This window comes from Rhinichthys klamathensis, unplaced genomic scaffold (genome assembly GCF_029890125.1).
Source record: "Rhinichthys klamathensis goyatoka isolate OS25496 unplaced genomic scaffold, OSU_Roscu_1.1 h1tg000157l_1, whole genome shotgun sequence".
Lineage (NCBI taxonomy): Eukaryota > Metazoa > Chordata > Actinopteri > Cypriniformes > Leuciscidae > Rhinichthys > Rhinichthys klamathensis.
The window spans coordinates 657,501-683,540 of record NW_026606692.1 but is presented as its reverse complement, the minus strand read 5'-3'; the positions used below and the strand labels follow the sequence as shown (position 1 = coordinate 683,540).

The 26,040-nt window shown below is 36.7% G+C and overlaps 1 protein-coding gene and 1 long non-coding RNA gene across 6 annotated transcripts in view; both read right to left on the bottom strand.

The window, feature by feature from the left end:
- The window catches only part of farp1 (FERM, RhoGEF (ARHGEF) and pleckstrin domain protein 1 (chondrocyte-derived)), a 100,437-nt gene that overhangs the window by 51,332 nt on the left and 23,065 nt on the right, over positions 1-26,040 (bottom strand). The window lies entirely within an intron of this gene.
- On the bottom strand, positions 5,782-6,332 carry LOC130090990 (uncharacterized). 3 transcript variants are annotated; one of them, XR_008807755.1, is made up of 3 exons: positions 6,208-6,332; positions 6,019-6,165; positions 5,782-5,972 (listed from the first exon to the last, which is right to left on the bottom strand). It is a non-coding gene; the product is annotated as an uncharacterized LOC130090990 (long non-coding RNA). The 3 variants fall into 3 exon arrangements; XR_008807754.1 differs by having other exon boundaries at positions 6,019-6,332; XR_008807753.1 differs by having other exon boundaries at positions 6,040-6,332.

The window sequence follows — 26,040 nt, the reverse complement described above, 5'->3', positions numbered from 1 at the left end:
CTACAATGATCCATTCATCCGCCGCTGAAAGAGCTTTTCTCCTGCGGGGCTCTTTTATTTCACCATTCCTCACATCTAACGGGATGCACAAGATCTGACAACTGCTGCTCGCTCACAAGAGGAGAAAAACACTCAATCTTGTGATCGGTGATGCAAGAAATGAGGAAACTACTGAAAGTTTTGTGAAAAACAAGCCTTGACATTGCAACAATGTCATAATATATTGGTTGCTAAGATGTTGTTTGGGTGCCGGGTGTCGCTATGCAGTTGATAAGGGTTTCTGAGGGGTTGCTAAGGTGTTGCTATGTGGTTGCTGAGGTGTTCTGAATGGTTGTTAGCCTGTTGCTATGTGGTTGCTATGATGTTGTTTGGATGCCAGCTGTCGCTATGCAGCCGATAGTGATCTAGGAGGTTGCTGAGGTGTTGCTATGTGGTTGCTGAGGTGTACTGAATGATTGTTAGTCTGTTTGCTATGTGGTTGCTAAGGTGTTGATATGCATGTTGCTAAAGTTTTTGGAATGGTTGGAACACCCACTAAATTGCAACACACTAACAACCATTCCAAACACCTCAGCAAAACACATAGCAACACATTAGCAACCACTCAGAACACCCAAGCAACTACATAGCAACAGACTTAGTAGTTGCCAGGTGTTGGTATGCTGTTGCAAAGGTGTTCTGTGTGGTTGCTAAGGTGTTGCTATGCGGCTGCTGAGGTGTTTGGAATGGTTGTTATTCTGTTGCAATGATTGCCAGGATTTTGCAATGTGACTGCTAATGCAATCTGAGTGGGTGTTAATCCATTGCCATTGTAGTTGGTGTGCTTGAATGGTTGCTAGGTAGTGTGGGTGGTAGCAAAAATATTGAAATACTGTTGCTAACTGGTTGTTAGCAAGCTTGCTATGAGTTTGCCAAGGTTTTCTGAGTGGTTGCAAAAATGTTGATATGTGGCTGCTATGGTGTTCTGAATGACTATAAGCTATGTTAATGAGGTTGCTAAGATGTTCTAAGTGGTTGCTAAGGTGTTGCTATGCGGCTGCTAAGGAGTTTGGAATGGTTGTTAGTTTGTTGCTGTGTGGTTTCTATGTGTTCTGAGTGGTTGCTATGGCATGTGGGTGGTTGCAAGGATGTTAAAATGCAGCTGGTAAGGTTTTCTGAATGGTTGTTACCCAGCCAGGTTGCTAAGATATTCTGAGTGGTTGCTAAGGTATTGCAGAATGGTTATTAGTCTGTTGCTGTGTGGTTTCTATGTGTTCTGAGTGGTTGCTATGGCATGTGGGGGGTTGCAAGGATGTTAAAATGCGGCTGATAAGGTGTTCTGAATGGTTGTTACCCATTCAGGTTGCTAAGATGTTCTGAGGGGTTGCTAAGGTGTCGCTACGAAGCTGCTGAGGTGTACGGAATGGTTGTTAGTCTGTTTCTATATGGTTGCTATGTGTTCTGAGTGGTTGCTAGGGCATGTGGGTGGTTGCAAGGATGTTGAAATGCAGTTGACAAGGTGTTCTGAATGGTTGTTACCCAGACAGGTTGCTAAGATATTCTGAGTGGTTGCTTAGGTGTTGCTATGCAGCCGTTGAAGTGCTCGGAATGGTTGTTAGTCTGTTGCTAGGAAATTCTGTTGTATATATATATATATACACTCACCGGCCACTTTATTAGGTACACCTGTCCAACTGCTCGTTAACACTTAATTTCTAAGCAGCCAATCACATGGCGGCAACTCAGTGCATTTAGGCATGTAGACATGGTCAAGACAATCTCCTGCAGTTCAAACCGAGCATCAGTATGGGGAAGAAAGTTGATTTGAGTGACTTTGAACGTGGCATGATTGTTGGTGCCAGAAGGGCTGGTCTGAGTATTTCAGAAACTGCTAATCTACTGGGATTTTCACGCACAACCATCTCTAGGGTTTACAGAGAATGGTCCGAAAAAGAAAAAACATCCAGTGAGCGGCAGTTCTGTGGGCGGAAATGCCTTGTTGATGCCAGAGGTCAGAGGAGAATGGCCAGACTGGTTCGAGCTGATAGAAGGGCAACAGTGACTGAAATAACCACTCGTTACAACCGAGGTATGCAGCAAAGCATTTGTGAAGCCACAACACGCACAACCTTGAGGCGGATGGGCTACAACAGCAGAAGACTCCACCGGGTACCACTCATCTCCACTACAAATAGGAAAAAGAGGCTACAATTTGCAAGAGCTCACCAAAATTGAACAGTTGAAGACTGGAAAAATGTTGCCTGGTCTGATGAGTCTCGATTTCTGTTGAGACATTCAGATGTTAGAGTCAGAATTTGGCGTAAACAGAATGAGAACATGGAACCATCATGCCTTGTTACCACTGTGCAGGCTGGTGGTGGTGGTGTAATGATGTGGATGATGTTTTCCTGGCACACTTTAGGCCCCTTAGTGCCAATTGGGCATCGTTTAAATGCCACGGCCTACCTGAGCATTGTTTCTGACCATGTCCATCCCTTTATGGCCACCATGTACCCATCCTCTGATGGCTACTTCCACCATGTCACAAAGCTCTAATCATTTCAAATTGGTTTCTTGAACATGACAATGAGTTCACTGTACTAAAATGGCCTCCACAGTCACCAGATCTCAACCCAATAGAGCATCTTTGGGATGTGGTGGAACGGGAGATTCGCATCATGGATGTGCAGCCGACAAATCTGCGGCAACTGTGTGATGCCATCATGTCAATATGGACCAAACTCCCTGAGGAATGCTTCCAGCACCTTGTTGAATCTATGCCACGAAGAATTGAGGCAGTTCTGAAGGCAAAAGGGGGTCCAACCCGTTACTAGCATGGGGTACCTAATAAAGTGGCCGGTGAGTGTATATTAGTCTGTGTGGAATCACCCATAAAATGCACATGAAATTGATTATTGACGCTACATTAATATTATTGTACATGACTGAGTAAATGACACTATTACTGAAATCCAACATAAACATCTGAGCTCCACATCAGCGAAGAAAATTATACTGGTCAATATTTCACCCAATTTAACTGAGCGAATTGTGGTAAATGAGGCAAAATAATGGAGCATGAACATTTCAAACTATAAGAGAGAAAATATAATGACACAAAGCCGAAAATATCAAGATATATATCATTTTCTCAGCTCTCGTCCAGCTCGAGCACAATTAGTCTACTATTAATCCAACTGTGAAACACAGTTTTGGTTCCAGGATAACGAGGAATCCCCTAATACGATCTGACAAACCCGTCACAGTCTGTCACAGTGTGTGTGTATGATTCGATCTTAAGCCCAGCCGTTATTAAAAAAGCCACGGTCAGGTTATTTAAATGCAGCTCACGTCACCGAGTCTCTGAGGTTATGTTAATCATGTCGGGTACTAATGAAAACTAATGAAAAACACTGCAAGTCACGCTCACAGCTAAACTGGAGATAGTGGATTAGACACGGAAAAGCCCCATGGGTAAAACCACATTATGCTCTCAACATTATCAAATAAGGAAGGAGGAACCATCGAAGCAGCGAATCAAAGACAGCTAAATATGTCTTTCAATGGCATTTTTAGTCTTGCTTCAGTTAAACTGATAGTTGGAGGATTCTGTCATCGTTTACTCGCCCTCATGTCGTGAGAAAACTATGAATTTGCTAGAGCTAATGCTACTATTGTTGTCATGAATATTATCATTGTGAATATTATCGATGTCGATGACTGTGTTGGGCTGTTTTGTATTTCGTTGTTTTTGTGCTTTTTCTCTCTTCTGTACTGTATATGTGTGTCACTGATTTCTTACTGTTTAGTTAATTTGCAATAAAAAAAAGATTAAAAAAAAAAGAAGAAAACTGAATTTAAGAAGATGAAAATATATTTTGACTGTCAATGGGGTGCAAAAATGTTGATATTATCACTGCTTTTTAATGATTAAATATTACCTTTAATGTGGGTAAAAGCTAGCCTCGTGAGACCATCCTGATCTCGCGAGCTTTCAAGGTTTCACTCGCAGATCAGTCTGGATACTTTCCGTTAAAGAAAATTTGGGAGCAGTTCACCAAACGAACGTCCAATCAGCGTTGGCTTTGAGGCGGGTTGAGGTGTGACGCAACGAGAAGCGCGTCAGTTCAGTCTAAAGAACATGTCGGCTTCAGCGGATGAAACTAGCATCAGCGTGGCTATCGAGCAAGTTTTATCGGAATTACAGAGTATTTCTTCACTGAAAGAAGAGCAAAACACTGCTCTGGAGGCTTTTCTCAGAGGAAAAGATACGCTCTGTTAGTACGTCATATGCTTCGTTGATCTGATTGGTTGATTTGGCCCGTCTATCACCAACATAGGCCAATCAGCTAACCAGTATTTTCGCTCCTTACCAAAACTACTTCAACGGAAGGTTTCCAGATGGATATGCGGAGCAAATCCATCTGGCGGAGTCAGGTTAGGTAAAAGCCACACAAAAAAAACGTATACTGAAAGAACAAATCATATTTCTTTGCATTATTGTCTATTTATTGATTTATACCAGTTTTGGTTTTGTTGTTTGTTGATAGGCATATAGGGTATTACTTTTAGCCATTCAGCAACTTTTTGGTTTTAGATACGGTCACATTGTCAACTTTTTACATTAATTTACACCAAGACAGCAACAACACACACATTGTGTATAGAATTGAATGTAGAAAGGAAGAATAAGGCCCAGCGTCATTTTTGTCAACTAAAACTATTTTTTTTTTAAAAACGTTTTGGCTTAAAATAAATCTGAATTTAAAAATATAAATATTATATATATTATAATATTATATTATATAGATATAATATTATATATATATAAAAAATAAATGGAAAACCTAAACTTAAATGTAAAATAGAAATTTAAATGTTTTCATGGCATAAATTCAAGTACTAAAATTATTCTAATTAAAATAAGTTAAACGAATAATATAAATGACTAAATTGCACACATTAAAATGACTAAAACTTTAACTAAATATAAAAAGAAAACAACTGCACTGGAAATATCAGATCTTCCATACGCAAACATGTTCTGCATTCATTCCACAGTAATAATTGTTCATATTTCACGCGGATGCAGGGACACATCTGTTCTCCTGGCCTGATCTTTGGGGTGAGTTGCAGGTCAGGAATGACCATTGCAAAACAAGCATGAAGGTTTAATGAGAAGAAACCAATCAAAGGTCAGTTTTGGTATGTTGATGATGTTTGTGATTTACTTACAGCAAATCAAGACCGTAAATCAGCCTTGTGGTCCAGCACAGAGAAACGTGAGCTCTGCTAACAGCAAAGACGGACAGGGATTAGCTTAAACTTCTTAACCTACAGCTCCACAAATCCAGTTACTATCCCATCCATTTCTGATGGGAGAACTCCAAGGCTCATTATACAATATCCAAGCGCACATGAGACAATAAGTTGGGTGTAAAATTCGACTGACAGCCAGAAAAACCATGTTAGTGCATCTGTGTGGAGCCTGACTCAGAAAAAAAGGTACAAAAGCTGTCACTGGGGCTGTACCTTTTCAAAACGTACACTTTTGTAACTAAAGCGTGCATATTGGTACCTTAATGGTATATTAGCACCTAAAATGTACATATTAGCACCTAGAATGTACATAGCTCCTAAAATGTACATATTAGCACCTAGAATGTACAAATTAGCTCCTAAAATGTACATATTAGTACCTAAAATGTACATATTAACACCTAAAATGTACATATTAGTACCTAAAATGTACATATTAGCACCTACAATGTACATATTAGCACCTAAAATGTACATATTAGCACCTAAAATTTACATATTAGCACCTAAAATGTACATATTAGCACCTAAAATGTACATATTAGCTCCTAAAATGTACATATTAGCTCCTAAAATGTGCATATTAGCACCTAGAATGTACATATTAGCACCTAAAATGTACATATTAGCACCTAAAATGTACATATTAGCACCTAAAATGTACATATTAGCTCCTAAAATGTACATAATTATTAGCACCTAAAATTTACATATTAGCACCTAAAATTTACATATTAGCACCTAAAATGTACATATTAGCTCCTAAAATGTACATATTAGCACCTAGAATGTACATATTAGCTCCTAAAATGTACATATTAGCACCTAGAATGTACATATTAGCACCTAAAATGTACATATTAGCTCCTAAAATGTACATATTAGCTCCTAAAATGTGCATATTAGCACCTAGAATGTACATATTAGCACCTAGAATTTACATATTAGCACCTAAAATGTACATATTAGCTCCTAAAATGTACATATTAGCTCCTAAAATGTACACATTAGTACCTAAAAGGAACAAAAGTGTACCTTTTGTAAAAGTACAGCCCCAGTGACAGCTTTCGTATCTTTTTTTTCTGAGAGTCTGGAGTTGGAAAAGAGGAATTCAACAGCAGATTCCAAGATTAATTGGATATTTAACAGCAGACGGCATCCGAGGAAAAGGAAATTAAAGCATATATCTCACTTTCTGATCTTCAATAAATTCAGAGGCTGTATTCAAATCAGGAGATATTAAAGATCATATTTCAACCCCCTAATCACTGGTCAAATACGCACCATAATGCGTTTTTTTTTTTTTTTTTGCATTATTTAATTTTTCCCTTCAAATTTTCATTGCTATAATCTCACATCTGCACACTTTCGTTTCCTGAAAATCTCATTACATTATTTGTTTTGGTGGCAAAAACAAGTTGCTATCTAATAAAGGTTTGCAAGCTTTTCTCCAGCTCCAATGTTCTACAATAATTAATATCAATAAAATATTAAATATAGGCTTAAATTTTTTATTTTTTTTTCTATTTTTCAAACTAGTGATATGTAATCTCACGACTACACTTACAGATTTATTTCTTTATTTCTTTATTAAAGAAGCCTCTCTGTATAGGATTAACACCACACAATGCAGAAAACAAAGCTTTTTAATGAAATCAATTCTTAAAAGAGTGATTTTGCATGCACACCAACATTGTGAAAGCCATCCAAAAATAGCTCACTATAGAAACCTGACATGAGCTTTAAATGATCTAGTTTCACCGGCTCTTGGCATAAACATGTAAACAGACATGCACATTAAAAAAAACATGTTCACATGCAATGCATTTCACTCTCAGAAAAAAGGTACGAAAGCTGTCACTGGGGCTGTACCTTTTCAAAAGGTAAACTTTTGTCCCTTTTAGGTGCTAATATGTACATTTTAGGTGCTAATATGTACATTTTAGGTGCTGATATGTACATTTAGGTGCTAATATGTACATTGTAGGTGCTAATATGTACATTGTAGGTGCTAATATGTACATTTAGGTGCTAATATGCACATTTTAGGTGCTAATATGTACATTTTAGTTGCTAATATGTACATTTTAGGTGCTGATTTGTACATTTTAGGTGCTAATATGTACATTTTAGGTGCTAACATGTACATTTTAGGTGCTGACATGTACATTTTAGGTGCTTATATGTACATTTTAGGTGCTGATATGTACATTTTAGATGCTAATATGCACATTTTAGGTGCTAATATGTACATTTTAGGTGCTGATATGTACATTTTAGGTGCTGATATGTACATTTTAGCTGCTGATATGTACATTTTAGGTGCTAATATGTACATTTTAGGTGCTAATATGTACATTTTAGGTGCTAATATGCACATTTTAGGTGCTAATATGTACCATTGAGGTACCAATATGCACCCTTTAGGTACAAAAGTGTACCTTTTGAAAAGGTACAGCCCCAGTGACAGCTTTTGTACCTTTTTTTCTATGTTGAAGGCTTACATAATATAATTGTAAACATGCTCAAATGTGAAATAGTCTTCTTTTTTTTTAGATTTGATCAGATACTCCGAGGACGTGTTTAATCTGTGGTGACATGCCATGATCTCGCGTCACCTGTCGTAGTCCAGGTCATTACACCGCTAAACACAGCGGATTAAGCGGACACAACAGGTCCTTCTAGTTCCTCAATCCCTGTTCATAAATCAAACAGAGGCGGTAACACACGCTTGTGTTCGACCCACAGCTTAATCTGCTTAGCCGAGGGCGTATGTCACAGGAGTCTCACGCGACGACACTGCTGAAACACACAGATCTGCAGAAGTCTAATACACTTCCTCTGAAATCAGGAATATAACATGACTGGAGTAATCTGAATAACACTAAGTATGGTAAATACATGGCATGGTGCTGAATAATTGCCATATTCAATGATATTTATAAGCTACCATGTCCAAAACAGTATAAACACATTTTATTTTTACGTGTGTGTGTGTGTGTGTGTGTGTGTGTGTGTGTGTGTGTGTGTGTGTGTGTGTGTCATGTATTTATAGAATATATTTACTTACCTATTTTTATGCACAAATAAAATAAAATCAATATTTTTCACAAAAAGTTCACATTTTTGAAATGTATTACATTTTAATGTATACAATTAAAATAAAATAAAAATGTTAATTATATAATTTATAAATGATATAATATAAAATATATGTATTTATAGAATACATTTATTTATATTATTAGTTGTTGCACACAAAATAAAAAAATCTATATTTTTTGCATTTCTAATTAATATTTTATTAATATGTATCACATTTGTAATATATATAATTAAAATAATAATATTATTATACCATTTATGATTTACACAATAAAAAAGTCATATTACATTCATTTTTTATGACTGTTTCTATATCTGCTAATATTTCTTTAAAGTGTAACTGTCGATTTTCAACCTTCTTTGTGTTGGTAGTATATAAATAAACAGTGTTTACTCATTCTCCATGTTACCTGGACAGAAATTCAAGTCGACGCCATTATGACTAAAAGTTTGTTAAGAAGTATTTCCTACTAAAGCAAGGCGGTATTTGACTCTGGTGAGTTTATCCATAGCAGACTGGTGGGAGTGGCCTTGGACGGCAACATGCCCAGTGCATTGTGGGTGTTGAAGTCTTTATACCTATTCGTCAAAAGTGAAGAAAAAAACTGACTTTTTGTTTTCTCTTGTACCACCAATTAAAAAAAAAAAATCTATCTACTATATAGGCAGCCATGTTTTATTGAAAGTACCCCTTTAACTTCATTTACTGACCCATATGCACAATTCATCTAGGCTAATATTTTTGCTAACGAGGTCAATAAAACAGTGTACATAATAAAAGCACGCTAAACAGAGCAGAATCCTTTAATCAGTGTGGATGACCCTGAAGGCTATGAGCTCAGCACTGGATAAATACAGCTCTGGACTGACAGACACAGATAAAGTGTGACTGCTGTCTGCTGAAAGACCAGCAAAACATCACTAACATCAAAAAAAAAAAAAAAAAAGTGTCATTCCCATTTATCTGGGTCCTATGACACCAGGAATGTAAAGACACAACAAGACAGTGTTGGTCATGCCGTTCGTCCTGCTCTGAATCTGTGCCAAACTACACGGAAGAAACAACTCGTATCCCAATCTGGCCTTGATATTCCTGTATATTACAGTGAATCTGGATTGAAATACTTGGGTAAGTCAAAAGCAGACTTCCAGAAAACTCGATTTAGGAACAATAACTGAGGATCAGACAGAAAAGGGATCTTTAAAACAGTGTTAAATGTGACAGAAACAGAAGCTTGTCAGATTCATGAGGAAGTCCAGCTACTGAAGGCCAGATATGATATCAGCCGCTTCAGACTCAAACAACAGCAGGACACACACTTCAGACAGAGACGAGCAGATCACAGCCAAACGCCAGCATTATTAAAGGAGAACTCCGGTCAATTTGAACATTGAGCTCATTTTTTGTACATTTGGAGTGCTGTCAGTACAGACAAAAACGACAAAAATCAGTGTTGCCTACACCGTGTTATCCTCTTTTTAATATTCGCACCCTGTTGACTTCAATGGGGCAAGTTCTAAACCTGCTTTTAGCCTCTTAACAACCTTATTTTGACATTGCAAGTGCACAGCCATGTGAGTGGTGTTATTAAGAGTGACCACGGTCAATCTGACTGCAGTAGATGTGAAAGATATTAATAAAAATTATGTTAATTCAGCCAGCTCACATACCTGTATTTACTTCCTGTTTTCGTTCGAAGTCCACAGTAGTCTATAACTATAATTAGTTATATTAGTCCTTTAACATATATAATATATATAAACTAGGGCTGTCAAATGATTAATCGTGATTAATCACATCCAAAGTAAAAGTTTTTTTTACATAATATATGTGGGTGCACTGTGTATAATTATTTTATATATATATAAATACACACACATGCATGTATATTTAAGAAAAAATATTATTTATATATAAAATATTTATATTTATTTATAATATAAATTATATATAAATCTATATACAGTATATACATGAAAATATTTCTTAAATATATACAAGCATGTGTGTGTATTTATATATATATAAAATAATTATACACAGTGCACCCACATATATTATGTAAAAAAAACTTTTATTTTGGATGTGATTAATCACGATTAATCATTTGACAGCCCTATTATAAACTTTACACATTTTCAACTTTGATTTGGACCAAAAATAAAAAAAATCTGTTTAGTTAATGTATTTTAATGGACAACTCATCCCACAATGCATTACAAGTGTCTATATTAAAGTCCCCATGAATTCAAAATTGACCATACTTACTTTGTTTGCCTAAATTGATCGTTTTGTGGTAAACAATTCATCCATGCAAGTCAATCCACACAAAAAAAATTTTTGGCTTCGTAATCTTTAATCAAAATCTGAAATTTCCCCTCCCCTCTGCATTGGAGGACCTTCCCTGATGACGTAGGTTTGACGGTTTGGGTGTCTGCTTAAAAGAAGATATTTTATACATACAGTCAACTTCGCGTATACAGGCAGAAGCCATCTTTGAAAAACAGTCTCTACCAGTCGATCTACAAACGCCGATCCAAGTGCGCTGGTGAGATGTGAACGAGCTATGAGTTGTGATAAGGTGAGCGCGAACAGCAGGCTTGGATCGGCGTTCGTAGATCGACTAGTAGAGACTGTTTTTCAAAGATGGCTTCTGCCTGTATACGCAAAGTTGACTGTATGTATTAAATATCTTCTTATTAAACTGTCTGGACACTGACAAACTTCTCAATGCTTCGGTTTGAAGGTAGGGACCCTCATTATGCTACCGTGGTAGTGTGGGGCTATTTTGAGCCTTGTTAGTGGTATTAACTAGCGATTTTTATTTGTCATTACACTATGCCCAATATACTAGCGTTATACTAGCTTTATAGGCTAAACTGTTTTTAGAGATAAAACGATTTACATTCGATAATCATGAAAACAAATCTCAGATAACGGTTGACTAGGTAACAATGTGTAATTAGACCAAAGGTTCATTTTGTATTATATATTTTTAGTAGGTTTCATTTTTATTGTAGTTTATAATTATTTGTAATTTTGGCATGTGCTTTGGTCATTTTTACACAGGTCTAAATATATATATAAAAAAAATCCAAATAGTTTAAATTAATTTTTATTTCAGTTTTAGTTTTATTTAAGGTAGTAATTTAGGTAGTACTTCAACGTTTTATCTAATATTTATATTTTATTTAAGCTTCAGCCATTTCATATTAATTAAAATATTTGTAATCCTTTGTTTTAACTTTTAGTTGATGAAATCCCTATTAGAAATGAATGGGAATAAAACTTCCAGAAGCAACACCGCTGAAAGAGTTGCTCTCTATTAAGTGTTATAGAAACACAAACACACACGCACACACCCTCCCACACAAACAGCTTTTGATAAAGGCCAGCTTTCTCTTAGACTCTGAGTGAATTTCTGCCTTGTTAAGAAAAGCGCAGGGGAGTCTCTCGCATGAGGAATGAAGTGGGGTTCACATGCCAGCCGAGCCGAGCGATCTGTGAAGTGTCCGTGTGAAGGGTCTGTTGTCCATTACCAGGACGAGCACTTCCCAAGCTAAACACCCGAGCGTGAAAGCCGAGCTGAGAGCCGCACAAACGCTCCATTCACAAACAAGAGGATCTGGTGGCCAAACGTCTCACACACCCGGTGTGAACTCGCACGGCACGCAGCAGAGCGCTTCTATTGTTATTCTAGACCATCCATGAATTATTAAAGCTAAATATTGAAAGAAAACATAAAACATTAATGTGCATATATGCCTAAGCTAGTTAAAACAAGGGCGAATGAATGGCATACTACTCTTATTATTTTTGCAGTATGCATGCTGTGCATAGGATGTGAATTTTCAGTATGCATCAGCCAATCAGAATGCTTAATGCACACTGTATACTGACTACTTTAAATAATAGTACACATTGTGCAATGATGAACATTCAATCTTGTTGTCAAATGACCTCAGTTATCTTATGAAATGTAGAGCAAAAATGTCTTAGCTTTTATAATGAGATGCTAAAATGTGCAATCATCACTTCTGCTTCATTTGTCACACAGGAAATGGAAGGTCAAGCTCAGTGCATTGCATTATGGGACACCGTTTTCCATCTGGATATTTCATGCATACAGAAATGTGCATATGGCACACATTAATCTGAGCATATGCAACCAAAGAATGAAATGCACTCAACTTGAACTCACAATTTGATCAGAATTTGTACATGTATAGGATAATGGATTAGCACTTGCTGCATCATGAATACAAAATGCACATCTTTTATTGTTACATATACTGAATATGGTTTAAAATTATATTCTTTATAAAATAGTACAGTGCTGCACACAGTATATACTGAGCAATATGCAGTCTATACGTCTTTACAGTATATATGAGTGATTCTGACCAAATCTTTGTTTCAAAGATTTCAAACATTATTTCTTTTTAAAGGTTTGCATCAACAAACTTTATGTATAGGCATTAAGAGCTTGTGAGCATTCATTTTAAAAGTTTTACTGACAATTTAACACCTTTTTGAACATATTTTTCCCTAGAAATCATTGAAAAAGTAAATTCCAGAAAGCTAACACATTTTCAAAAAGTGATAAACAGTCATGCAGAGTTAGTTGAAATTCTGAGATATTATATATTTTTAAATTGACATTTTATTTGATTTTGACTGATTTCTCTCATTCCCGCAACACCTTCCACAATTTGCAACCTAATATATTTTACTAAAAATGATGTGGCAAACCTGAAAGAGCATAATTTATAGATTCTGCTCATGCAATTAAAAGCAACTATTTTTTTATTTATTATATAAACATTAAATACTTGCAGTAATGATACATAGGTTACGGAAATGAGGTTGATGATTTCGGTAATGATAATAGGTATACCAAGAATGAGGTATAGTTAAAAAAATATATATAAAATTGAATGTTGAAAATAAATCTGCCTGACCCAGTCTGACCCATTTTAAAGCAGACAGGAAGAATTACATTATAAGATAAATGACTGATTGTTTAAAGCCAGAGAAGAATCTCACTTGGCGTCTCGCTCCAGCATTCCTGCCAAATCCTTTGCATTTTTCTCAATGAACGTCCCTGTGATGGAAGCTTGTGTTTGGGAGAAGGGAACGGGTCTTCCGCTCCCCTACATGGACACACATGAGGCCCGCAGGGAGAACTGAGAGATGCTGACATACATATCGGCTCATGCAAATGTAAACAAGTTAAACTAATAATCCTACTGAGGTACAGACAGCTAGATGGTCGGTATAACATGACAGAGATGCTCCTGGCAGAAACTCCAGTGGATGAAATGTCCTCTATTCCAGATTCATCATTGACCTCGGATGGATATTCATAATTCATGGAGGTTCATGGATCTGGAGGAGGTTAATATAGTGACTGTTCAAGCAAACTGTACCACACTATTTGTTTCCATTCCAAAGTTTTCCCTCCATCATAAATGAGTCGCGTCTCAGAGCGTCAGACGAAACACAGTAAACGCTGTCGTGTTCTCTTGCGTTCGGATGCTGGTGTTTGGGAACACAATCGTGTGAGACGCTTCTGGAGGGAATTAAACCAAAGAGTTTGACTTTCAGAGACACCAAACCAACATTTGAGACGCTGTGATGCCATTGGCCCGCTGGTTAGTCCAGTTATCCAATCACAGCCTCTGCTGAGGTAAAGCCACGCGAGTTTATTTTGCGCGTCGAGGGATTTATACAGTAAATGTGTTTTCATCATAGTTTATGCTCATGTAAAAAAAATGTATCCGCCCTAATTGAGTGCAGAAGTTTTGGGGAATTTATTCGCATCTTGGTGTTTCCATCCAGCGTTTTTTTTTCTTCTTCATGCAATATCCTAGCCTGGTTAAAACCAGAGCATTCTCAGTTGTAACTGAGTTATGGTCTGGCAAAGCGTCATAGACAAATCATTTCCAGAGGGGCGTCACCAACGGACGTCGCGGATAGACCTAAACCCAATCAGAGCGATGAAGGAGATGACGTATGCAGAGCGGCGGAGAAACATCTCCGAGTGTTGTTCTTTGCTCGGTTTTTAACTAAAAGGAAACGTTCAAATGGCTTAAAACAGACGCGATAGCTGATTGGAACGAGTGATGTTCGACGGCGGCATCCATCTTTGTAATGTAGGCTACAAAATCTGCTTCAAAATCCCAGCGCTGTCGTCATCGTGTAAAGCCCGCCCCAACGCTTCTGATTGGTGCCGCGATTTCGGCGGATTGGAAATGGGCTTGAATGAGCTCTTTGCCAGACTAACTTTCAGAGCAAATCTAAATTTGCCGGAAGTTGTCTGGGTTTTCCCAGGCTAGCAATATCCCAAAATGAGCATAAAATAGGTTGATGGAACGAGCTATTTTTTATAAATTAAACTATTGAGAGTTTAAAAGAGGTATAAATTAAGAGCTATTGTTCAGTGTTCACCGAAAAATAACTTCTCATAAATAAAATAAGTTTTTCATTGACTACTAAACAGCATTAAATCGAATAATATATGCATTATAATTTATATATACATACAATATACATAAATAATACCGTAATACAAAAAATAAATGAAAGATGATTATTTATTTAAAAAAACTGTATGCATATGTTAATTATAAAAAGTTACAAAATATTAGCATAAAACAATAAAAACACTAACAATTATTAACATATTAAAATAAAACAAAATAATATTAATATGTTAAAATCAAAAAAACAAACTAAATTAGTAAGAGAAAACAGTGGCTGATTCATTACAGTTAGCAAAGATTGAGTCCTTAAATGTCAGTATCAGTGGTGAAGAGTGCAGCACACCAGCAGCTTTACGGTGTCCCGTCCGACATATGGCCATGGCTTTTATGGCTCATTAGCGCACCTGATTTCAAAGCCACGAACAGCTCCACCTGAGAGAACGAGAGCCTTCCGGGAACAACGCTCACTAAAACCACCCAGACACCGTCTCCCAGACATGTGCCCTACACGTGAATATTAATAACCCTCCCTGCTGGGCCATACCCACAGGTAGTCGAGCACACCGCATAAATCTGAGCTTCTGCCAATAATAACTCGCTCAGAGGACAGGAAAAATCTCTTCAGTTTCCATAGGAACTGTGTGTGCAGATGGTGAGCGGAGCTGAACCACTGCACCGATACAGTGAGACTGGCAAAACGTGAATACCTTTTGCTTTAAGAACATGAAATTAATATCCGACATGTTTTTGTCAGTTCCTTCATGAAACGATTACTTTCTCAATGCATGTTCCTGTCAAAAAAAAAAAAAAAAAAAGGTTTGTGTGATCTTCCATCACAATACAGAAGTAAAATGAGTTGCAAATGTCATTTCATGTTGATTGGGGTTGAGCCATTTTGTTTCATAACTTATATATATACATATATATATATAAAATTAAATCATATTTGGAATATATTGTATTAGTATATAATTAAAAAAATGCTTTTACAAAAATAAAATTATATATATTGTATATAATAACATCATATTATTATTATATTGTTTTAATAATTAATTATAATTTATTATATCAATAAATAATTGTAAAAAAAATATTTAATAACAAAATATATTAATATATAATAATCTTTTTTAATATATTTATATTAATTATTCATAATATATTATATTAATATATTATTTTAATAAGAAAATATATTAAAATTAATTATATTCATATATATTAATATATATATATAAATAATTATTTAATATAATTATAATTATAATATATAAAGCTGCCAACATCGTCCAAGTACAAGAACAAAGGAGACCGCAGCGATTGCAACAACTACCGGGTTAATAATAATTAAAATGTAATTATATTAAAATAAATTATATTCATACATAATAATACTATGAGATATAGTAGCTAAACATGAAACAACAGCTGCAACATTCAATTTTGCCCAAGATTGTGACCTCTTAGGTATTTTCAACCAACTTGATTCACATTTCACTGAAGGCCTCTGTAAGAAACTGTAGTCTGCCTCGACCCAGATTCCACTCCAAAATATATTTTGAATGAGCTCATCCCCAAAATGGCTTAAGAGATGAAGGAAGTGAAGTTATATTGTTTCTTCACCATTTGGGGTGATCACGTCCTGAACAAATGGTTGTCAATTGTAGGAATGGGAATGGGTGTGAGACACCGAGAACCTTCTCAGGCGATGGGGCGCTCAACTTCATTAACATAGAGAACACAGGTGTTACAACAAGAGCAACTTCATTTACATTAAGGGCCCTTTCACACCTACCTTGTTTGATCTGCGGACTTTCGGACTTTTTAGTTTGGTCCGAATCAAAATTACAGGTGTGAAACCTCCCCCGGACCACGGTCCGGACCAAACAGACGAAATTTGGTCCGATGAAAAGAGGTAGTCTCGGTCCGGATCAAACTGAGCAAAGGTTTGGTTGGTTTCCAGTGTGAAAGCATTTTTGTATGGTTCGGACTTTCAGACCTTTTACAGGAAGTTCCGGTGGTTCTCGCGTAGCCGAAAAAACAGAAGGTGGCAGGAAAAATGAGCCGTGAGAGGAGGAGACAATGGGTCTCATTCATGAAACACGAGCAGAACGAATTTTGTGTGAATCGTGTGTAAAGTGGTTCTGGCGTAAATTTTCGGATTCATTAAAATGTTCGTATTTTCCAAATGTTAGTTGGTACGAAAGAAATCTACACCTGCTCCCAGCCACGCGTAAATAGTGCGCTTAACACCCGAACGTTTCGCTCATTAATAACTAAGGCTGCATTTTAATTCACCTTAATCGGGTACATATTTACACAGCATTTTGAAAAAATATTATATATAGTAATTACATACGGTTTATCTTTTTACTTCTGGGACTGTTTGATTAACAGATGAAACTCCATTAACTGCATCTGTAATATGCTGCCAAGCTTCCTTTCTTTAGGACCTGATACGCCACTATGTACGCTTGAAAATAAAATGTGGTGTTTTGAATGAACTTCTGATAATAAAACTTCGATTTCTGCATCTGAGAAATTTTTCTTTTTCATTAATTTTTGAGAAGAAAATTCTCATCTCAAATCCTTCGTTTGGTGTCATAATATGATGCCCATATATAGTTGTCAGTCGGATTTAATGGGCGGGATTTATGGTAATTGATAATGAGCGTGCACGCGCGTCCCATTTACGACTGATTGGAATTCATTAACACACACACACATTTCACTATCACATCTGACGTTTACGAAGTATTTGTGAATCAGGAGAAGAGTTTTCGGGAAGGTCTCTTTACGCGCAAATCCCTCTCCTAATTACTCGTATATTTACGAATGTTTCATGAATGAGACCAGGTGTTCTGACGATTTGTGCTGCCTTGTCGAAAAATGCTACCGTAGCGCGAATCGATCACAGAATGTCGATTAATATTAAATGAAATACAATTATAACACAATTCTAAGTTATGAGTAGCTACTGTATACTGTAGACTACTGTTTTTATTTTTAAAACGGTGTGAAAAGTAAAAATTATCATCAAATATTCATCTTTGACTTGTTAAAGCACACCTTTCCTTAGTAACTGAAACTTTCAGTTATTCTTGTTCAGCTGACTGACCGTAAAAATATTCATATGGTAGTTGGCATTTTTAAAAGGGAAATTACTTTATAACACATGAAAATTTACCTTTTGTTAAAAAAAAACTGAGTCTGCACATGCGCATAACCAGTAAGTAGCAAATCTCGATGGGTAGCATGAATCGTCAGAACACCGGCATTGTTTTTAACTGAAATATGGTCGACATACGACATAAGAAGTTCGCTGCTCTCGCAGGATTGCTTGCCGTGTTCTCCTCCTTTCCTGCCGGCGACGATAAAATGTTCGCACAACGAGGACGTTCATTTGGCGAATTTGAACTAGCCTCCAGTATAGTTGGTGCTGTACAGGCAACGATACGCGTCTGTTCATTCATTGTTGTCAAAGTTACCCGCCGAATTGACAACACGCTGACGTCAGACGCACGTCCATTTACAAAACCAATCAATGTCAAGATGCAGCCCACATAGATGATGACGACAGGACGTAAATGTCACGTAAAGTTCTTTAGTAACCAAACCAAACCAAAACTTACCGAATGTATAAAATGTATCAAAACATGAACTTTGGTTCGGACCTCGGTGCGGACTTTCAGGTGAGAAAACGCCCTAAGAGTGGTGAACTGTAACAGGATAAAAGGTTTAAGATTTGGATGTTCTGGGTTCATTCTGACGCTGGTGAACCCACGGTGCTTTGTGTACCTTCCCAAATGCTATGCTGTAATAAACTTAATTTTTGAGATCTTCGACGTCCACATCATTTTTTCTTACACCTCTGTGATTATGTATCTCTGTGACTCCTCATAACACACTACAGTCACTCGGTGTCCGTACACCATCTTTACAGACTCACAGGAATGAGCTGCAATGAATCTACGGCTGCGTGTACAACACACAAACGCTCTACATAAACATTTTAACTCAATGAAGTGTGACTGCAGCACACGGCAAAAAAAGACAGCATTTGTTTCACTTCAGGAACACAACGTTAAACGCCTGAAGATATAAAAACATATCACATATTAAAGAGAACTGCTCTGGCAGAAGCATATGCAAAAATAAATCCAGGAAACCAGATATTCAGTTTCAAAATGAGGCATTTAAAAGTTCAATACTTCGGGAAAACAGAACTTTTGTGGCATTTTCAGCTCATCTAAAAGCGATCGTACTACTAAAAGATTGGATGTACACGAACACAAACATTTTGAAATAATGTGCACTTATGAAACGCTCACAATAAGACCAGTAACATGTTTCAAGAAAGGAAAAAAAAACATTTAATGTTGCATTAAATGTAATTTCAAAGGCAGCTATACGTGTATCCGAAAGCTTCAGCTCTCTTTTCTAAGAGGAAAGAATGACAAAGACATGAAGTCAAAGCAGCTCTCAAACACATTCATGCATATTAATGACGCCCAGGGGCGTAGCAACCGGGGGGGACGGGGGGGACACGTCCCCCGCACTTTTAGAAACAGGTGATTCTGTCCCCCGCATTTTTTTTGACCCAGCGCCAATATTTCCGCCTGTGTTCTCTGATTTTTTACTTAGACTTGAGTGAGCTAACTTTCAGCCAATCACAGCGCGAAGCATCTATTGGGCGCGTCTGCCATGAGCTTCAAATCTCTTGTTGCTCTTGCGAATTTTCGTGTTCGTTTAGTCGCTTTGTTTGGCCGTCTAATCAATGCACCCCAGAAAAAAAGCAGAGGACGATTACATTATTTTTTTCAAACACACACTGTAAGTATAATGTGTTACAGTATGTCGCGACGCGATGACATGAATCACACGTAAAGTTTCCTTGTTATGATTTAACCTACTGTAACGCAGTAAGACGTGTAAAGACAGCAGAACCCGTATGGACCTCGTCACGTCGCGCCGGATTGTGCCGAGTGTGTGTAAATGCTCTCCTACTTGTTGCTTTGGATAAAAGCGTCTATAGTCTGTTAAATGAGACATAACAGATTATTCCCAGCAGGCACACGTCAAAAGACGTTGATATTTGGTTAAATTTTGGTTGCGACGTCGGCGACCAAAATTCAATGTAAATTCAACATCTAATGTCAATGTTAAATTGATGTCCAATACCGAATACATTGATTAGGTTTTATTGATATATTTTTATAAAATGTCTGTTGTATAAAATTACTGTAGGCTAGATGTAATCTGTATAGCCTACTCATTGAACACTTTTTTTTGGTCCAACTGTTAAGTAAGATACAAGTTGTTCAAGTGTAGTTTAACTGAAATATAATAAATATCATAAAATATAATTATTTCATAAAAATAAAGTATAGATGTCCACAGTGGTCTGAAAGTCCCAAGTCCTGCAGTATTTTTTTTTATTTCGAGTATGATTTCACAAAAATAGGTTGTTAAGCTATCATGGCATGTTCCCAAAATTGGCACTAGGGTGCTGTAAAATGCCAATTGCTATTCCATCTAGAATTTATTATTATGAACATCACCTTTCAGTCCCTCCAGAAAAACGCGATTATGCGATCGCATGATTCAATGCATAATCAGCCAAAGTCTGCATATTTATGCGGGGGCATTTTTTCAAATACGCCGCACTTTTGTCGCATAAATTGACGATTTCCACGCAAAATATGTGGGGCTTGCATGATTTCATAATCCCCGCATTTTTGTTGCAAAAAAAGTCACATATAGCAGAAAGTTGAAAAATGTTGCGTTTACTTCACACAAGAGCATCCATTTACCCCTGTTGCCATGGGAACATTATGAAGTGATGTAATTACGCGACATGAACATCATTGAAAAGCTGTAAAACAGGAAACATTTTTTTCATATTTTATTTATTCATTTTTACAGAAGTTGTAGCATATTCCTTTTGTAAAGCTACAGAACTTGTTTGACTCATCAATGTTTTGTAAGTTTATAAAACAAAAAATAAAACTAGATGAAATATTCCAGCACTTTCTGTGATGTAGTATGTTTGCTTATAATAGGAAGTAATAAGAAATGACTCTTTACATTAAGGTAGTAGTAGTGAGAACAGTTTTTCTCTTTTTCATCAAACCGCAGTTTTTGCAAGTTCCCGCAATTTCATCACATAAAATTGCATTAAATATCCCGCATATTCCATCGCATTTTTTAAGAAAACGTGCCGCATAATCAAGGATTTTTGCCCGCAACAATCACAAAAAAACTCCGCATTTTTCTGGAAGGACTGACCTTTGGGTCACATCACCACACCATTTTGTCCCCCCCCACTTTTATAATGGCTGCTACGCCCCTGATGATGCCGATAACACGAATCCAGCAGGGGGGCTCACAAATAAAAGCAGTGAACATGACTTCAGCGAGGGCCTGAATGAACCAGTGTATTCAGAGGCATGAGATGACCAGCCCTGACCAGTTAAAGACACGTTTCATTGGGTGGGAACACATTTTTGTGGCCAGAAATTTTCCTTGAGGTCACATTTTCCAAAATGAAGTACAATTTCAGGCCTACATCCAGAGAAATTGGATTATCCCACAGACTTACATTGAAGGATGGACTCGAGCCGTATATAGAGACCAGGAGCCCGAAACATTATTCACCCGATTCACTGATTATGCTTTTTCACATGTTCATCTGTCTTTAGTGTGTAATGTTGCTAAAAGAGTCCCTCCAGCGGGAGTTATTCTCTATATCAGTGTCAGTGTTTCTGAACTCCCTGAAACGCCTCTATCGTAGTCTTGAGTTTTATCCGGGAACGAACACGCCACAATATTCCTCATTTAAATAATTAATACGCAGAATAAAGGGGCGTGGCCTGGTTGAGATAGTTAGTAGTGTGGTTGAAACTGGCGGTTATGGAAAGGGGCGGGACACGCTCGAAGCACTCGACCAATCACAACACACTGTTCCAGCCGACCAATCAGAGCACAGTGTGCTTTTCAGAAGGAGGGGCTTCATAGAGACAGGAAGTAAACAGAGCGTTACTGTCAGACTGGGAAGAGAGGAGCCGCAACAATGGAGAATATGAGGAAAATAATCAAGCATGAAAACCTTTTCTAGTAGAGGCTAAAAACAAATCAAGTCAGTCTTTAACCTCTTTCTTAAGACGATTTTCATGAATCCAGCTCCAGAAACCTCCTATCAAAGCACATGTTCAGAAATAAAGGGGTTCAGGAACTGTGCCGGTCTGCTAGCAGTGTTTAGTAGGTCGGTTGATGTTTCCTGTGGCGTTAAATCAAAGATGAAAGAAGTGAAGAGGAGTGTGAGCGAGTGCCAGCCGCTGCGGTCAGTCTGTGATGATCACTGCAGGAAAACACCAATTACCAGCATGATGTCAGAACCACCACAGGCCCACATACACTGCTGTTTACTATACAAGAATGAAACATTCAGGACACATCGACATGCCACGGGTGAGGCTGCGAGATGAGAGATAATGTTATGTATAAACAAAACTAAATTGTTAATAAGGTCCACATAAACACTGACTTCAAATACCTGCATTGTTCTACTCTAAAACTGATGTTTTGCACACATGATCATTTGCTTCTGGCGTTATGTATGTATTTGTGTGTGTGTGTGTGTGTGTGTGTGTATGTGTGTGTGTGTATGTGTATGTGTATGTATGTGTGTGTATATGTATGTATTTGTGTGTGTGTGTGTGTGTATGTGTGTGTGTATGTGTGTGTGTGTGTGTGTGTATATGTGTGTGTGTGTGTGTGTGTGTGTGTGTGTGTATATGTCTGTGTGTGTGTGTGTGTGTGTGTGTGTGTGTGTGTGTGTGTGTGTGTGTGTGTGTGTGTGTGCGTGCGTGCGTGCGTGTGTGTGTGTGTGTGTGTGTGTGCGTGTGTGTGTGTATGTATGTGTGTGTGTGTGTGTGTGTGTGTATGTATGTGTGTGTATATGTATGGATGTATGTATGTGTGTGTGTATATGTATGTATGTATGTATGTATGTGTGTGTGTTTGTGTGTGTATATATATATATATGTATGTATGTATGTATGTGTGTGTGTGCGTGTATGTATGTATGTATGCATGTGTGTGTGTGTGTGTGTGTGTGTGTGTGTGTGTGTGTGTGTGTGTGTATGTGTGTGTGTGTGTGTGTGTGTGTGTGTGTGTGTGTATGTATGTATGTATGTGTGTGTGTTTGTATGCATGCATGCATGCGTGTGTGTGTGTGTGTATATGTATGTATGTATGTATGTATGTATATGTATGTGTGTGTGTATATGTATGTATATGTGTGTATATGTATGCATGTGTGTGTGTGTTTGCATGTATGTGTGTGTGTGTATACGTATGTATGTGTGAGTGTGTGTGTGTGTGTGTGTGTGTGTGTGTGTGTGTGGATGGATGCGAATAATGTTGGATACACTTATTTATATATAACTTTATATACAGAGCTGTGTGATAATATAGTTTACACTAAACTATATTATATAAACAATGCAACGATATAAACAATAAATCAGTTGAGATTTAAAAGAAAGGTACGTTTTTTTCTAGTAGCACCCTGCATCATCTTAGCGTAAAAACATCAGATAAGCATTTGTTATGCGAATGCAGAAGATTCTAGCTATGCAATTACACCATTTTATCATTGAAATTTGTCAAAACACAATTTTTAACACAGCACAAGTGCTTTGCATTCTCAGTATCGCTTTAAGCTGTAAGTTGGTTGTTGACGTTTATAACTATATCTACCTGAACAAAACACACCAAATCCCCTGTGCTATTCACAACACTGAAACAATCCCGACCCTTCATGAGTTTTTCATGTAATCATAAAAACATGAGCAGGATTGAAGCACATTCCATCCAGTGTCAACACTGGGCCTTTGCGCCATGATCCCGTTAGCTGGAGTACCGGCGGATTGGCGGGGCAGGAAGCAGACGGGATTGTGGGATTGTTGAGAGGATTATCCCGTGGCGGCTGAGGCCTCGGGCTTCCCTTCTCTTCCAGAGATGATTAGTGCATTCATGAGACCGCGCTGCTGCATTATTCATCAAAGATTCACCCCAAAACAAGCTTTTCCATCATTAGCCACATGCATTATGCTAGCTTTAGCGTAATGAGGTAGCAGGGTTTGGCATTGCTAAGCGTTCGTCAGTGGGATATTACAGTGAAGCTGGGAATGTGTGCCATAATAGCGGTACCTGGCTATTACAGTGATCCATGAGCGGCAAAAACTACTTCAACAAAAACATTTCATAGTTTTTAAACTAACAGATGTGGCCTAGCGGTTTAAACACACGCACCGACATTCAATACTCGTTAATCCTCTAGATAAAAGATTAGCATAATACATGAAATATGTTCATATTGTGCATTGAAATCTATATAATACTGAAAATAGTTTATGTTTGCACTGAAAAAAAAAAATACTACATTTGCCAAAATTGTACACAATGTAACTCACTAAATCATGCATTTCCAGTGTGACAAATGAGCCAGAAGTAATATCAACTTCTTGACTCTTTGATATTTGACCTATATTTATTTTAAAGTAGTGTTCACATCTAAAATCAGGCAAGTGCTCGATCAAAAACGTCAATATTTGACCCTACAGAAAGAGGGAAAAAATGGATCTAAAAAGATATTCAAATTAGATAACTGGATGCCTCATGGTAAATCAAAAATACATATGACGTAATGAGATAATGTGATCTTTAAAGCATACCATTGCATATTGCATAATAGAGAATAAAGTGTGCAGTGTGTAGTGCACTACATAAGGCCTCATTCATAAAACACAGGCAGAACAAATGTATGTGCAAAACATAAAAAAAGCAAATTGTTGCATTCATTTGTAAAGCTAAAAAATTGGTAGTAAATAAAAAAATAAAAAAAAATTAAAACACTTTGCAATAATGTTCAATTAGTTCATGCTTTGGGTATGAAGAATTAACAATGAACAGCATTTATTCATGTGTCTTTATTTCTACATATACCAATACATTTTTAGCATTTGATATTGTATTATATTTGATATTTTTTTAATGTACACTACTGTTTAAAAGTCAGTATTTTTTATTGTTTTGTTTTTGAAAGAAACTAATACTTTTAATCAGCAATGACACATTAAATTGATCAAAAGTGACAGAAAAAAAATACATTTATAATGTTACAAAAGATTATATTTCAAATAAACGCTGTTCTTTTGAACTTTCTACTCAAAGAATCCTGTTTCGAAATTTCCACAAAAATATTCATAATATTGATGATCAACATTGATCATGTTGAATTTTAATAACATCACAACAATACTATTGTTTTTACTGTATTTTTGATCAAATAAATGCAGATTTTCAAAGCAATTAAAAAACTTTTGAACGGCAGTGTATTATAAATTAACAATTTACCCTACATTAATAATTGCTTTGTTAATTAAAAGATCATGATACTTAATGCATTAACTAACTAAAAACTGTCTTTTGCCAACTATTCTGTCAATTGTCACATTGAACTAACAAAAAAAAGAAAAAGTAAGAATTTTTGGTAACACTTTATTTTTAGTATCCGTGTAACATGATACATGTAATTAATTACTGTAGTAATAATAACTATAACCCAAAATAGCCACATGCATTATGCTAGCTTTAGCGTAATGAGGTAGCAGGGTTTGGCATTGCTAAGCGTTCGTCAGTGGGATATTACAGTGAAGCTGGGAATGTGTGCCATAATAGCGGTACCTGGCTATTACAATGATCCATGAGCGGCAAAAACTACTTCAACAAAAACATTTCATAGTTTTTAAACTAACAGATGTGGCCTAGCGGTTAAAGCACACGCACCGACATTCAATACTCGTTAATCCTCTAGATAAAAGATTAGCATAATACATGAAATATGTTCATATTGTGCATTGAAATCTATATAATACTGAAAATAGTTTATGTTTGCACTGAAAAAAAACAATACTACATTTGCCAACATTTTACACAATGTAACTCACTAAATCATGCATTTCCAGTGTGACAAATGAGCCAGAAGTAATATCAACTTCTTGACTTCTTGATATTTGACCTATATTTATTTTAAAGTTGTGTTCACATCTAAAATTAGGCAAGTCCTCGATTAAAAATGTC